Genomic DNA, 13,297 nt, shown 5'->3' on the forward strand with positions numbered 1-13,297 from the left:
TGGCTGTAAATCAGCTGGTCAGCTGTTGTACTGTTGTATTTGTCACTTCACATTAAATGTTATATTAAAAGTTCACTTCTGTGTAAAAATAGGTTATGTTTCTTCACCAATTTATTTGTTTTATGGTAACTGTAGGAAAAGTATAATGTGCAACTCGAGTGCAAAGTACAATTGCCTCACTCGAGAAACCATTCCTCACTCGCCTCTCGAGTGAGTCAATTGCTCACTTTTCTCACTAGTTGCACAAATAACTATAAACTAGATAGCACTGGAAATAATGCAGGCCTAAGGGAAATTTTGACATCACCGGACAAGACACTTAATAAATTTTCAGTGCAAAATGAATTAGAAAATATTAGGCCTATAAATAATATATATGTCGACAAAGAATTCTTACTAAATGACAACATCAATAATGTTGAAGAAACTAAACACATGTATCATGTACCAGAAATTGACATTAACTTTGAAAAAGTAAGTGCAGTGTGTATATTAGACACTGGAAGCACTGTTACTTGTATGCAAAGGGAATGGTTGTTAAAAAATAAACACAATTTAGGAAAATATGAAGAATTTCCATTAACAAATACTATAATAACTACAGCAGTGAATCAGAAGTCCCAGCGAGTTAAGAGTATTATCTTAATAAATGCAAAAATAGGCTCAATAAGTACACAAATTCAATGTTTGATTATACAAAACTTGATTAAGGAAATAATAATTGGAATCGATACGATGAAAGAACTGAACATGGTTATAAATTTAAATCAAAACTATGCTACTATAGGAAAAGAAAACATCAAATTCAACAATAATTTCATTCAAAGCATAAGATGCAATATATTACAAACAGGAGAATTCACTCAAAGTATGGATGAGAAGGAAGACAATCTATTAACTACAGAAAGAATTTCTGAAGAAATTAATAGAACTAGTGTCCCTGTTGCTCGAATTCGAGCAATTGCCAAGTATTAGAGGCGTTATTTTTAAAGGAATAACGGTCATAATTTCTGATGACTTTAAAAGATTCGACCAAAAGATTATGGAAATACTCAAGATTTAACAGAATATATCAATTTACCCAGGCTCTCTCGCTTTTTTCAATTGTAATATTTACCATAACCCAAATTCAAATAGTAAATACAAGAGGTTCTACCCGCGAATTCACGGGCGAACAGAAGCCACCATTAAATTAATTTAATCAACTTTGACTTTATATTTCATTTAAAGGGCCCAAGTTCGAGAAATTGTCATCTGAAAGGGTGTTAAAAAGCAGTGGAACCTTCATACCTTACGTCCTAAGGTTGGCCGATGTTGTACCTGTAAACGCAGCTCTCTTTCACGACGTCTTTAATACTTTACTTTAATACTTTTCAATGAAATTGCGACCTGTTAAAGATCGGTGACAACCTCTTGGAACGAAGAACATACATGGTTTTAATCCCAAATTTATTGTGTTTCGATCACCTTTAATCACTCACTTGTATCTAACAGCTAGAAATAGCTTCACTGTCCATTCGCCGCACTTCTTTTAAGAACATAATAGTAAATAATAAAATAAGTAAACAAAAATTTAAACAAACAAACTATATTGTCAATTGCATTGGCCAGCTGTTGTTCACTAAATTCATCGAATAATAACTTCCAAAACATGCAAGGCGTAGCCCTTTGGAAATCAGCCCGTGGGACAGAGCCCTTAGGGAGTTCGTCCATATCAATACTTTTCGGCAAATCTACACGCTCAAAGCTTCATTTTGATATGCCATATGCCTATATTTTTTGAGCGGAGCGAGCGAAGCGAGCGAAGCTCTTATACGTCGACTTTTATGCATTTCGTAATACGCAAACTCCTCCTAGACGGCTGAATCAATCGTTTTCAAATTTTGGATGGTGATAAAGACCATATCGGTGAGTGCCAACATCTATATGGCGTTAAAAATTACTCTCAGGAATCCGCCCCACTGGGTCTCAAAGTTTCAATGTAATCCTTATGGAAGCAGTATTTGACACATAAACAAAGACATATGATCAGCTGTTGACTTTTGAATGCAGTAGATAAAGAAATAGCTGATAGCATTATTCCACAGATATTAGAACAGAAACGGTAGGAATCATAAATGTAATCAAATGACGACACTAGCTTGAGGTCCGTGACGTAGGAAGTGCTAAAGGAAGTACTAAAGGTGAGCAATCTGGAGTGTGGAAACTGTTTATGACGATTAGATTTAGGTATATGCATTCCAAACATTCTATGTGAAGGGAGGAAAACGGGTCCGCGACGTAGGAAGTGATGAAGGAAGTAGTCAAGGTGAGCTGTCCGGAGTGTGGGAACTGTTTATGACGATTAGATTAAGGTATCTGCAATCATAAAATGCTATGAAAAGGGAGGGAAACAGGTCCGTGGCGTAGGAAGTAATAAAGGCAATCAGTCCGGAGTGTGGGAACTGTTTATGGTGATTAGATTAAAGTATCTGCAATCATAAAATGCTATGGGAAGGGAGGTAAACAGGTCCGTGATGTAGGAAGTTGTGAAGGAAGTAGTAAATGCGAGCAGTCGGAGTGTGGGAATTGTTTATGACCATTAGATTAAGGCATTAGCAATCCTATGATGCCATGGGAAGGGAGAGAAACAGGTCCGCGACGTAGGAAGTGGTGAAGGAAGTAGTAAAGGCGAGCAGTCCGGAGTTTGGGAACTGTTGATGACAATTGGATTAAGGTATCTGCAATCATAAAATGCTGTATGAAGGGAGGAAAACAGGTCCACGATGTAGGAAGTGGTGAAGGAAGTAGTAAAGGCGAGCAGTCCGGAATTTGGGAACTGTTTATGACAATTAGATAAAGGTAGCTGCAATCATAAAATGCTGTGGGAAGGGAGGAAAGCAGGTCCACGATGTAGGAAGTGGTGAAGGAAGTAGGTAGTCAAGGCAAACTGTCCGGAGTTTGGGAACTGTTTATGACGATTAGATCAAAAGCAATCATAAAATGCTATAGGAAGGGAGGTAAACAGGTCCGTGACGTAAGAAGTGGTGAAGGAAGTAGTAGATGCGAGCGGTCGGGAGTGTGGGAACTGCTTATGACGATTAGATTAAGGGATCTGCAATCCTTAAATGCTAAGGGAAGGGAGAGAAAAAGTGTGAGACGTATGAAGTGGTGAAGGCAGTAGTCAAGGTTAGCTGTCCGGAGTGTGGGATCTGTTTATGACGATTAGATTAAGGTATCTACAATCTTAAAATTCTATGGGAAGAGAGGGAAACAGGTCCGCGACGTAAGAAGAGGCGAAGGAAGTAGTATAAGGTGAGCAGTGTGGAGTGTGGGAACTGGAAACCGTTTGTAGCAGTTAGATTAATGTATCTGCAATTCTGAAATGCTTTGAGAAGGGATAGAAGCATCCCCACGACATAGAAAATGGTGAAAGAAATAGTAAAGGCTAGCAGTGCGGAGTGTGGGGGAATGTTTGTGGCAATTAGATTAACGTATTTAAAATACTAAATTGCTATGGAAAGTGATGAAAACAGGTCCACGATGTAGGAAATGGCTTAGAAAGTAGTAAATTATGAGCATAGTGTGAAAACCGTCTGTGGCAGTTAAATTGATGTATCTTCAATCCAAAAATGCTATGAGAGGGAAAGGAAACAAGTCTATGATGTACGAAATGGCGAAGGAAGTAGTAAGGCTTGCAGTGCAGAGTTTGGGAACTGTCTTTGGCAATTACATTAATGTATCTGCAATCCTAAAATGCTATGGGAAGAGAGGGGAATAGGTCCACGACGTAGGGGGTGGTGAAGGAAGTAGTAAAGGTGAGCGTGTTGAGTGTGGGAATGGATTAATGTATCTGCAATGCTAAAACGCTATGGTAAGAGACTGTAGACTGTAGGTTAAAATAATTAGGGAGCACGAATCGATACATATTTTCAATACATGCAATAGTTTACAATAGAAATTTACAACTGAGTTGACAACAGCTGATTTTTACTCCATAGAGGATTTTTAGACCCGCAACGCATGCATTAAAAACGACTGGTATTACTGCAGTATGACCAAAACAATATAATATAAACGCTTGATGACTCCGCTCAATTTTGTGAATGCCTCTGCGAACGCCACCTAGTATTTGGTAAATTGCCTTAACAGTTTACATAAAATTTGATTGTATCACTTTAATAATATAATGGATTTCATTTAAACCAAGTCAGTAAATGTTTGTAACAAACTGTATTAGCAAACTTATTAGATGTTTAGAATTAACATATTTTCTTCTTCTCACTTTAAACTTCTGACAACAGCTGGAGTTTTATAACAATTTTTGTTTCCCATGTTAATCTTATGGAGAAATACGAAACTTTAAAGGGCCCCAGGGCCTAAGAGAGTTAAATAAAATGATTGAAGAGGACATTATTGAAAGGAGTAATAGCCCATTCATAAACCCAATTGTAGTAGTTGTAAAGAAGAATAATGAAATAAGAATATGTTTAGATGCAAGAAAAATAAACAGTATGATTATTCCAGACCATGAATGTAATAGAGGAGTAAATGAAATAATGGCAAAAGGAAGAAGCACAATTTGGCTAACTACACTTGATCTTACTTCAAGTTTTTGGCAGGTACCACTGGCTAAAGAGTCTAGAAAATACACAGCATTTATGTTTCAAGGAAATGTTTACCAATTTAAAGTTACACCATTTGGATTAGCTACATCTTCAGCAGCTTTAGTGCGAGCACTAAGTTTGGTACTCGGAGATGAAGTTATAATGTAGTATATGAAGTATTTTTGTACGGTTATTGGTTAATCAATAAATTGTAAATGTAAAATTTACATGTTATTCTTATGAAGGATTTAAATTTCATAGCTTGCTTGTTTATGGATATATTTTGATCAAATTTGGCAAATTTATTTTATTTTATACTAAAGCTATTCACATTTTACTAAAAAAAACCCACTTTATTACCCTCCCTGTATCAGCAAACCTAGGTACTTGTTTAACCTAATGCTATATAAATAGATTTAATCGAAAATCCGCCATAGCTAACCTGCAGACTAAGCGAGGTAAATGGATATTCGCTTAGTCAGTCTGCAGGTTAGCTGTGGCGGGGGTATTACATGTTTTACCCTCAAAATGATCAGTAAGTTATAGGCTTTAATTTGAGCTATTGATAGTTTGTATCAGTTAAGTTCAAGATACTGCATTACTCAATCAAAAATCATAACTTTGATTATTTCTCGGATATGATATTTATTTTATTTTAACGCTGCGGAGCAGCATGGGTCCTCTAGTATTAAAAGGAAAAGGAATTTGAAAGTCAATTTCTTCAGTCATGAAGTAGGCGTAAGGAGGGCAGAAAAGGGAAGGCGTGTATCAGCTGATCGCGTAGGCACAAACTGGCAGAGATCAGCTGACGGAATAAGGCATGCACAAGGTAGTTGGTTAACCTGCCTTAAAAGGCACAGCTTCCAACACCTACGGATGCTTTCTAAATCCTTGTAGCCTAGAATTTCTCAGTGTAGATTTAAGGAAAATTGACCTATGTGAGGCTTTTTGATGGGATCCATTTGAGAATTGTTGTCAGTCAATACTGCCGAGTACACTGTTTTTGATTGCTCAAACTGGAACCAGCTGTCATATTGATCACATGGCTTCTGACTAGTCTGCTCAGTTCCAAGAATACTCTGTTCATGGTCAGTAACAAGACACAGTACACCCATCCAGCACATATCTCCCACTCACTTCTGTGGTCAATTGTAACCATCCTATTTTTAATCTGTTTAAAATTTGAATTACATCACCTACGTCCCAAGTAGAAGAAAAACGAGAAAAAATCGTTTTATAACAGTTTTAAATTATTGTTAAAAATTGTTTTCACATAGGACCAACCATCCCATGGGGATGGGGATATCTTACATAAAAACACAAAACATAAAATAATAAAGATTTATGAAAAGTATATTTATAAGTTTAATATTTTGATTAAATAGTTCATAAAAACAAATTTTGATAAAAAAAAACTAAAAAAACAATACTTGAAATATTTTTGATACTATGATTCTGCTTAGGCATCAAATTGTTAAATTGTTTTTCTGGGAGTTGTCAGTCAATACTGCCGAGTACACTGTTTTTGATTGCTCAAACTGGAACCAGCTGTCATATTGATCACATGGCTTCTGACTAGTCTGCTCAGTTCCAAGAATACTCTGTTCATGGTCAGTAACAAGACACAGTACACCCATCCAGCACATATCTCCCACTCACTTCTGTGGTCAATTGTAACCATCCTATTTTTAATCTGTTTAAAATTTGAATTACATCACCTACGTCCCAAGTAGAAGAAAAACGAGAAAAAATCGTTTTATAACAGTTTTAAATTATTGTTAAAAATTGTTTTCACATAGGACCAACCATCCCATGGGGATGGGGATATCTTACATAAAAACACAAAACATAAAATAATAAAGATTTATGAAAAGTATATTTATAAGTTTAATATTTTGATTAAATAGTTCATAAAAACAAATTTTGATAAAAAAAAACTAAAAAAACAATACTTGAAATATTTTTGATACTATGATTCTGCTTAGGCATCAAATTGTTAAATTGTTTTTCTGGGAGTTGGAGAGGATACCGATATTTGAATATAGATGAATTAATTACCATTAGTAATGTTGTTATAATTGTTATATGATTAATTAATCTTTCCCTTTAAATTGTTCAACCATTAAAAATTTGCTCAAATAAGTTAAGGAATTAAAACAAAAATATATATTTGCATTATTATCTATATAATTAATACGCTACATGAAACTTTGTCGGTTGAACTCCTCCGCCATTTCTTAACCGATTTTATCCATTGACGTCTCATTGGAAAGAGCGCGTCGCGTAGATTTGCAAACTGGCCTTAAATTTTTCTAAAAGTCCCTTTGGCTCTGCCCCAGTGGCTTTGAAATTTCCCATGTTATCCTTATGAAGAACATGATTGTTTACATTTTGATCAGCTGTATAGTTTAATTGCTGTTATTTATTATTCAATTCAATGAAACGCATTGAGTACATTTATTTACTACGAGTTTGTATAAACATAACCCCCAAGACGGATCGTGTTAGTATGGTCGTATCTTAAATTTGTGTATTTATCGTTGTTTTGTGTCACTATGAGGGATCGTGTTAGCATGATTGTAACTTAAATGTGTGTATTTATCGTTGTTTTGTGTAGCTATAATTTGTTTATTTGTTGTTTTTTTTTTCTTTTAAATGCCTCCGACGCGACAACGAAACATAGGCAGAAGGCGTAATCGTGATAACGACCGCAGCTACAGAACAGTGGCGCATAGGTTACAAAATGCGCCCTAACGCTATACCCCAAAGGGTAATAATAATATAATAATAATCGTTATTGCCTTTTAATAATACAGGTATTGCTTAGGCCTACCATGATTCATTTGCAGTATCGAAATTATTGAGCGGAGTGAAGCGAAGCTCTTATACTACACCTAGGAGGATTAAATGTTTAATCCTCCTAGTACTACACTCACTGCCTTTGTTTTACAAATACAGGTCAGGCTCCACCTGACAGGCTTAAGCGATCTGCAGGAAATTTGGCACAGTCATGTAACCAACCATATGGGAAGGTATAAATCTGAAATGGTAATATTCGGACCACAGGACTTAAACCAATAATAAGGGTTGCCGGAATTAGGCTGATGCACCATATTGCGTTTGGAATCTGTAAATAACTTACAGCATTTTATGTGAGCAAGACGTGCAATTAATGTAGACTTTGAATATCTATCTGATTGGAAAATGTTCAATTCCTATTTGCAGTCTACAAATAGGAATTCCACTAATGTGAACCAAATATAACACAATTCGTTGACTTGAACCCGACGTATCATTGACTTTGAATACTGCACATAGACATCCCATATAAGTGAAGCAGAAGTAGGCCTAAGCCTACCATTGACTTCGGATACTGCAATTAGGCATTTTATTTATGTGAACAAAATAAATGGACCATTGATTTATTGAGGATACTGCAAGTAGACTATTCATTTACATGTACCATTGGGTTTGGATACTACAAGTAAACAATCCGTCTACGTGAACCATACGTACTATTGACTTTAGAATCTGTAAATAGGCATTCCATTTATGCGAACCAAATATATCATTGGCATTGGATACTGCAAGTAGACATTTAATTTATGAGAACCAGATGAAACATAGAATACGGTTCCTGCAAGTAGACGATTCATTCACTTAATCCTGACTTATGATTGACTTTGGATACCTCTGCAAATAGGCATTCTATTTAAAATGCAAAAAAATCATTGATATTGAATATGCTGGCTCCGCTCAATATTGCAAGCAGACAACTGCATTGTACACCTAGGACCCTTTGTATGTAGAATTTGCTTTTCTTTATTTTTTTTCAATGTCTTCTTTCTTCATTATTAAAAAAAGAATCATTTATTTGTACAGAAGACTTATTTGCATTCAACATTCATAAAACTCACCAATTCTATTACCTCAATAACTGTTTACCAGTATTATTGTTGTGAGGGATTGGGGTTAGCCTCACTTAGTATAGGCCTATAACTTAGGTCTAGTTTTATTTTAGCAGTTAAAAGTAAGAAATTGTCGTCAACCACTTTCAAAATTTCCCTATTGTGCAATAAAATTTATCAATACAACTATTTTATTGTCTAAGTTACACCATTTAGTCTTAAACCTTACCTGTAAACCACGTGGTTGTGATTTCATTTCGTAAAACGATTTTGTATTTTTAGCTACAAGAACATTTTTTACAAAGTTTCTTGCAAATCAAGGGCGGTGTGATTTTTGTTGGTATAATTATGTTGTAGTGTTTTTTTAATGACCTCGTTTTATCTTCTCCTTCTCCAAGCAACATAAACTTAGGCCTAATTAGTTAACTATTCATTGTTGTTAAAAAGAACAGAACCATTTTACAATTAAATATAAACGGCATGGAGTTTAATCACTCAATATAGAACTGATTGTTAATCATTTCGTATTACATACAATATACTATAATATGCTCTTTAGTATTATCCAATTTTTTCTTTTGTACTGTATTTATCATGTGGTAGATTTGTTGACTAATGTTGAGGCTCTTGTTTAATTTTTAGTGTTTACTCGCAAATAATGACATGGCGACCAATTAACCCATAAGGCCCATGTTAAATTTCCAAAAGTTTGCATTCATGTAGGGAAAAGTCCTATGGTCCGATTTGTACCGTTTCAGATTTATACCTTCCCATGGTTGGTTACTATGACTGTGTTAAATTTCATGCAGATCGCTTTAGCCGTTCAGGAGGAGTATTTGTAATAAAAAAGCAGGAGTGTAGTATAAGAGCTTCGCTCGCTCCGCTCAATAAATAATCAAACAAATTATTAATTGATTTCAAAATTGTTTAAACTTGAATAGTTTTGTAAACAATTTAAATGTTGTTTAGAAAATGTTTTTTTAATTGTTTATAACAAAAATAAGAATACAACAATTTTAAAATTATTTTTAAATAGTTACAACTCGTATTAAAACTTATTTTTTTTACTGCAAAAAACTGATTGATACAATTTAAAGATTGTTTCAAATCTTATACTATTAAAATTGTTGTAATTTGAAGTTTAAATCAAAATGTTTTTAAATTGTCCAAAAAAATTTTAATACAGCTTTTGACCATTTTTAACAATTTTTATGCTCATTGGTGCACGTTTGCATCTCTGTTACTTATGTTCAAAAGGGAATAGTGGCTTTGTATGGCTTTCGATTAAATTGGAATCAGACAGATCGGTCTTTTAATACGTGGCACTCGGGATATCAGCGTGTATTTCATAAGCAAAACACAAACACATATCCGCATGAAGGAAAAAGGGACCACTTAAGTGATCCAGATTCTACAATCTGTAAGAAAATCTTAGTTCGTAATCTTTATAATTTGATATTACATATTTCATGCAATTTTTCTTTTTGTCGTTACGTTAATAAATGTATCAGTAAATACAGTGACTAACTAACTAACTGCTTCTCCCTTCTTGTTATATTCTAACACATCATTGTGGAGCGTTGTGGAGGCGAGAGTGAGAGTGCATAGAGTAGCGAAGCGACCGTGTCATTATTGGGTGATTATACCCAGAGCTAGAACATCTGTTTGGCTTCTAATTATTACAGATCCACACAGTATGTCACACACCCGGATCTCGAGATATCAGAGAACCGTGAGTCAACAATGATACAGAACGCTTGCCCTCGCAGCTTGCAGCTTGCGAACGTCAACGTAGCGTCCTGTTCTCAGGAAAAACATTTGTTCATTTGTTGCTGGAGTCAACTAAAAGCGCCGCCAAAGTGGACCGCCTCCACGAGTTTTATTTTCGCGGCGCGTCTCGACCGGCGAGTTTAGCTGTTGCTGTTGCTTTGCTTTCAGTGTTCGTTCAGTGTGGTCTGTAGTCGTAGTGTTCAGTGCAGTTCAACAACAGTAACAGTTCACACATCTGTGTTGAGTGCGAGTGTAGCTCTTAGCGCTTCTTCTGCCGGATGTGAGTGATACTAACTGTGCCTACTGGATATTAGAACAGGTTTGTATTGTTACCGGTACTTTTTTTACATTTCTCTCAATTTTGGCACTCAAGCAACATACCTTTTAAAAATCAGTTTGTCTTGCGGATTTGAGCTCTGTTTGTTTGATATATGTTACAGTTAGTTAATTAAAATGAAAAGTATAATTCATTATTTTCGTCTAGCCAGGCAATTAGGGCCACCTGGCCCATCCTCATCGCATTTAGCCTACCTGAAGAGTATAGAAACTAAACCATGCAACTGTTAATAGAAATTCGTATACTGTATTAATCATGTTTGATTAAACTTCTTGCACCTCCTTGTAATATCATGTAGCGATTAGTTTTAGAAAAGTATTCCGATAACATTTTATCTAGTTATTACATTTTATTTAGTTTATATGTTTGCCTTTCAATCCTATTAGCAAAATGTTTCTCGCCAGTAAAAAATAATTGTAAGCTACATCAGTCAAACAGGTACATTAACATTTACATACAATATTAATATTGAAACTATTGTGAGACTTATAAGACTAATACTTTGGTGTCAAATTGTCATTGCGGGTCCATGTAGTAGTTTTGGCATATGATTGCCAAGTGCCAAGGTAAGGGCTGTGCCAGAGATATATTTGCCCAACCTAATTACTCAAATTTCCTCACCACTTCCAAACTATTTTTGTGTGTTTGTTTATTGGTCTATTTCTTATAGTTGTCATGAAATCAAATACTGACCAAATAGCTTATGACGAGGATTACAATTTAATTATGATCCTGCAATAGGAAATAGTTGCGTCCATTTGACATCCACATGAAACAAATGGTTGTTCTTTTATTTTAGAAATTGCCTTGAAACATTGGATTCAATAGGCTATTCTGTATCACCGAATCGTCCATATCTTTTGTTTACCATTGATTATTACTACGAAGTTGATATACTATTTAGTACAGGAGAGGAGGAGAGTTTATTTCATTTGCTCCAGTAAACACTACCGTACAAACTATTAGCCTACATATATTATACACGCATCACTTTGCAAGGACATTGCAGATTAAACTATTTTTATCTTCTGTTGCATTTTGTCCCGTTCACTGTAATTATTATTTTAATTATCACGTTAATCGCAAACAGGTTTCTTCCTTCTGTAGATCTACATCTACACTGCACTTTTTGTACTAACTTAACATTAAGCGTTTGTTCGTGGATTCAACTTGGTCACTCTCACTTAAAGCATTGTCGTGTTCTAAATACAACCAATATATTAATTAAGACGTAAATGGACCTAAACATGGCTTTAATTGGCGTTTGTTATTGAATGTGAGCCTCATTGTTATAGGTTTGAGAACGATAAAAAGCCACATGTCGGAAGTCAGCTGAACTGTAGCTGTGAAGGATGTTGGGTCCAGACGAAGGATCGTAGGGTACTTCCGGTCCACAACACACCCCCTCACTCCGCACTCCCCACTCAGTCAAACTAAATCTGCAAAACCTGAAAGCCGTAGACTAAGATTTGATTGAGATTGTCCAACATTAAATTTAAAGCGTCGTTGAACAGATTATTAGTTTCCTTTACATCGTTTGAGATAAAATGACGACGTAAGTCTATAGGCATAACTGTCATCAAAATATACGTTTTACGACTAAAGGGGAATCCTCAGAGGCAATTAATTTTACTAACTATATTTCTTTAGAAAAAGAAACCCTTGTTTATTTATACGCTCCTACCACCAAATAACTGAACTAAAATCCATGTGTGTAGCCCCTGAGCTGTTGGACATAATGTATTACCTTTGTTTCCCTTGTCTGTGGTATTACGTAAGTAATTTAGTCTTAAATTAAAAAAAATAAAATAAAAATCTATTTGAAAGATAAAATATATGCCAATATGTTATCGTGACTACGACCCACGAAATAATAAAAATTCAACGACTTGCCGTGCGCTACATTAGACATTCAATTGAACACTGTTAACGTAATACCATTGTCAAAGGTAATAGTCATCTACAGCTGCTGACTGTGCATGAGCAATGATTCAAGATGGTGGAGTAACTTAATGTTTTTAACAAAAAACTTAAGTACAAAATAATTTGTTAATAGCTTTCTGTTACTAACTTTTGTTAATAACTGCCGGTTAATAACATAACTTACTTGTTCTTATATAGTTAACATAACTTATGTTATGTTAACTATTAACTTTTGTTAATAACAAAAGTTACCTAATTAACTTTTTATTAACTCCGGTGTAAACGCGGCTTTTAGCATTCCTGAACATCTCACGTGGTCGCAGTGACATATGGAACACTGTTCCACACTGAGACAGTGCATCATTCTATACTGGTTAATACAATACGATAAGCATATATGGTTTCCCGCGACCCGCGATATCGGCATCATTCGTGCTCCAGCGGTCTCCATGGCTCGTAGTGTAAACGCGCCTCCAAAAGGTAAAAGTAAAATATTGCGTGATAATTCATGTTCTGTTATTTTCCAATATGACGGATTTTGCCCATGTGGGAAATTGTTGAAATGCTCACAAAACTTTAATGGGATAAAGCGTTTACCATAATATCATACATTTTATTGGGTAATATACGTTAGATAGATGTGCAATTCAAAGCTCCAAAATTCTTGAATGGTGTATAAAATCTCAGAGTACTAAAACAAAAGTTTGTTTTATTACTCTGAGATAAAATCAATATTAACTGCGTAAAATAGGAAAATATGAAAACATGTAATG

The 13,297-nt window shown here is 35.0% G+C and overlaps 1 protein-coding gene across 1 annotated transcript in view; it reads left to right on the forward strand.

Annotated features, from left to right (window-relative positions):
* Window positions 1-10,435: 10,435 nt before the first annotated feature.
* LOC128983481 (serine/arginine repetitive matrix protein 1) overlaps window positions 10,436-13,297 on the forward strand; it is a 44,837-nt gene continuing 41,975 nt past the window's right edge. The window contains exon 1 of the mRNA XM_054402778.1: window positions 10,436-10,583. The gene's annotated coding sequence lies outside the window, so the exon portion shown is untranslated. The remainder of the gene's footprint in view (window positions 10,584-13,297) is intronic.

The sequence above is a fragment of the Macrosteles quadrilineatus genome, unplaced genomic scaffold (genome assembly GCF_028750875.1).
Source record: "Macrosteles quadrilineatus isolate MER2022 unplaced genomic scaffold, UCM_ALF_1.0 Scaffold_1__1_contigs__length_201487025, whole genome shotgun sequence".
Classification (NCBI taxonomy): Eukaryota; Metazoa; Arthropoda; class Insecta; order Hemiptera; family Cicadellidae; genus Macrosteles; species Macrosteles quadrilineatus.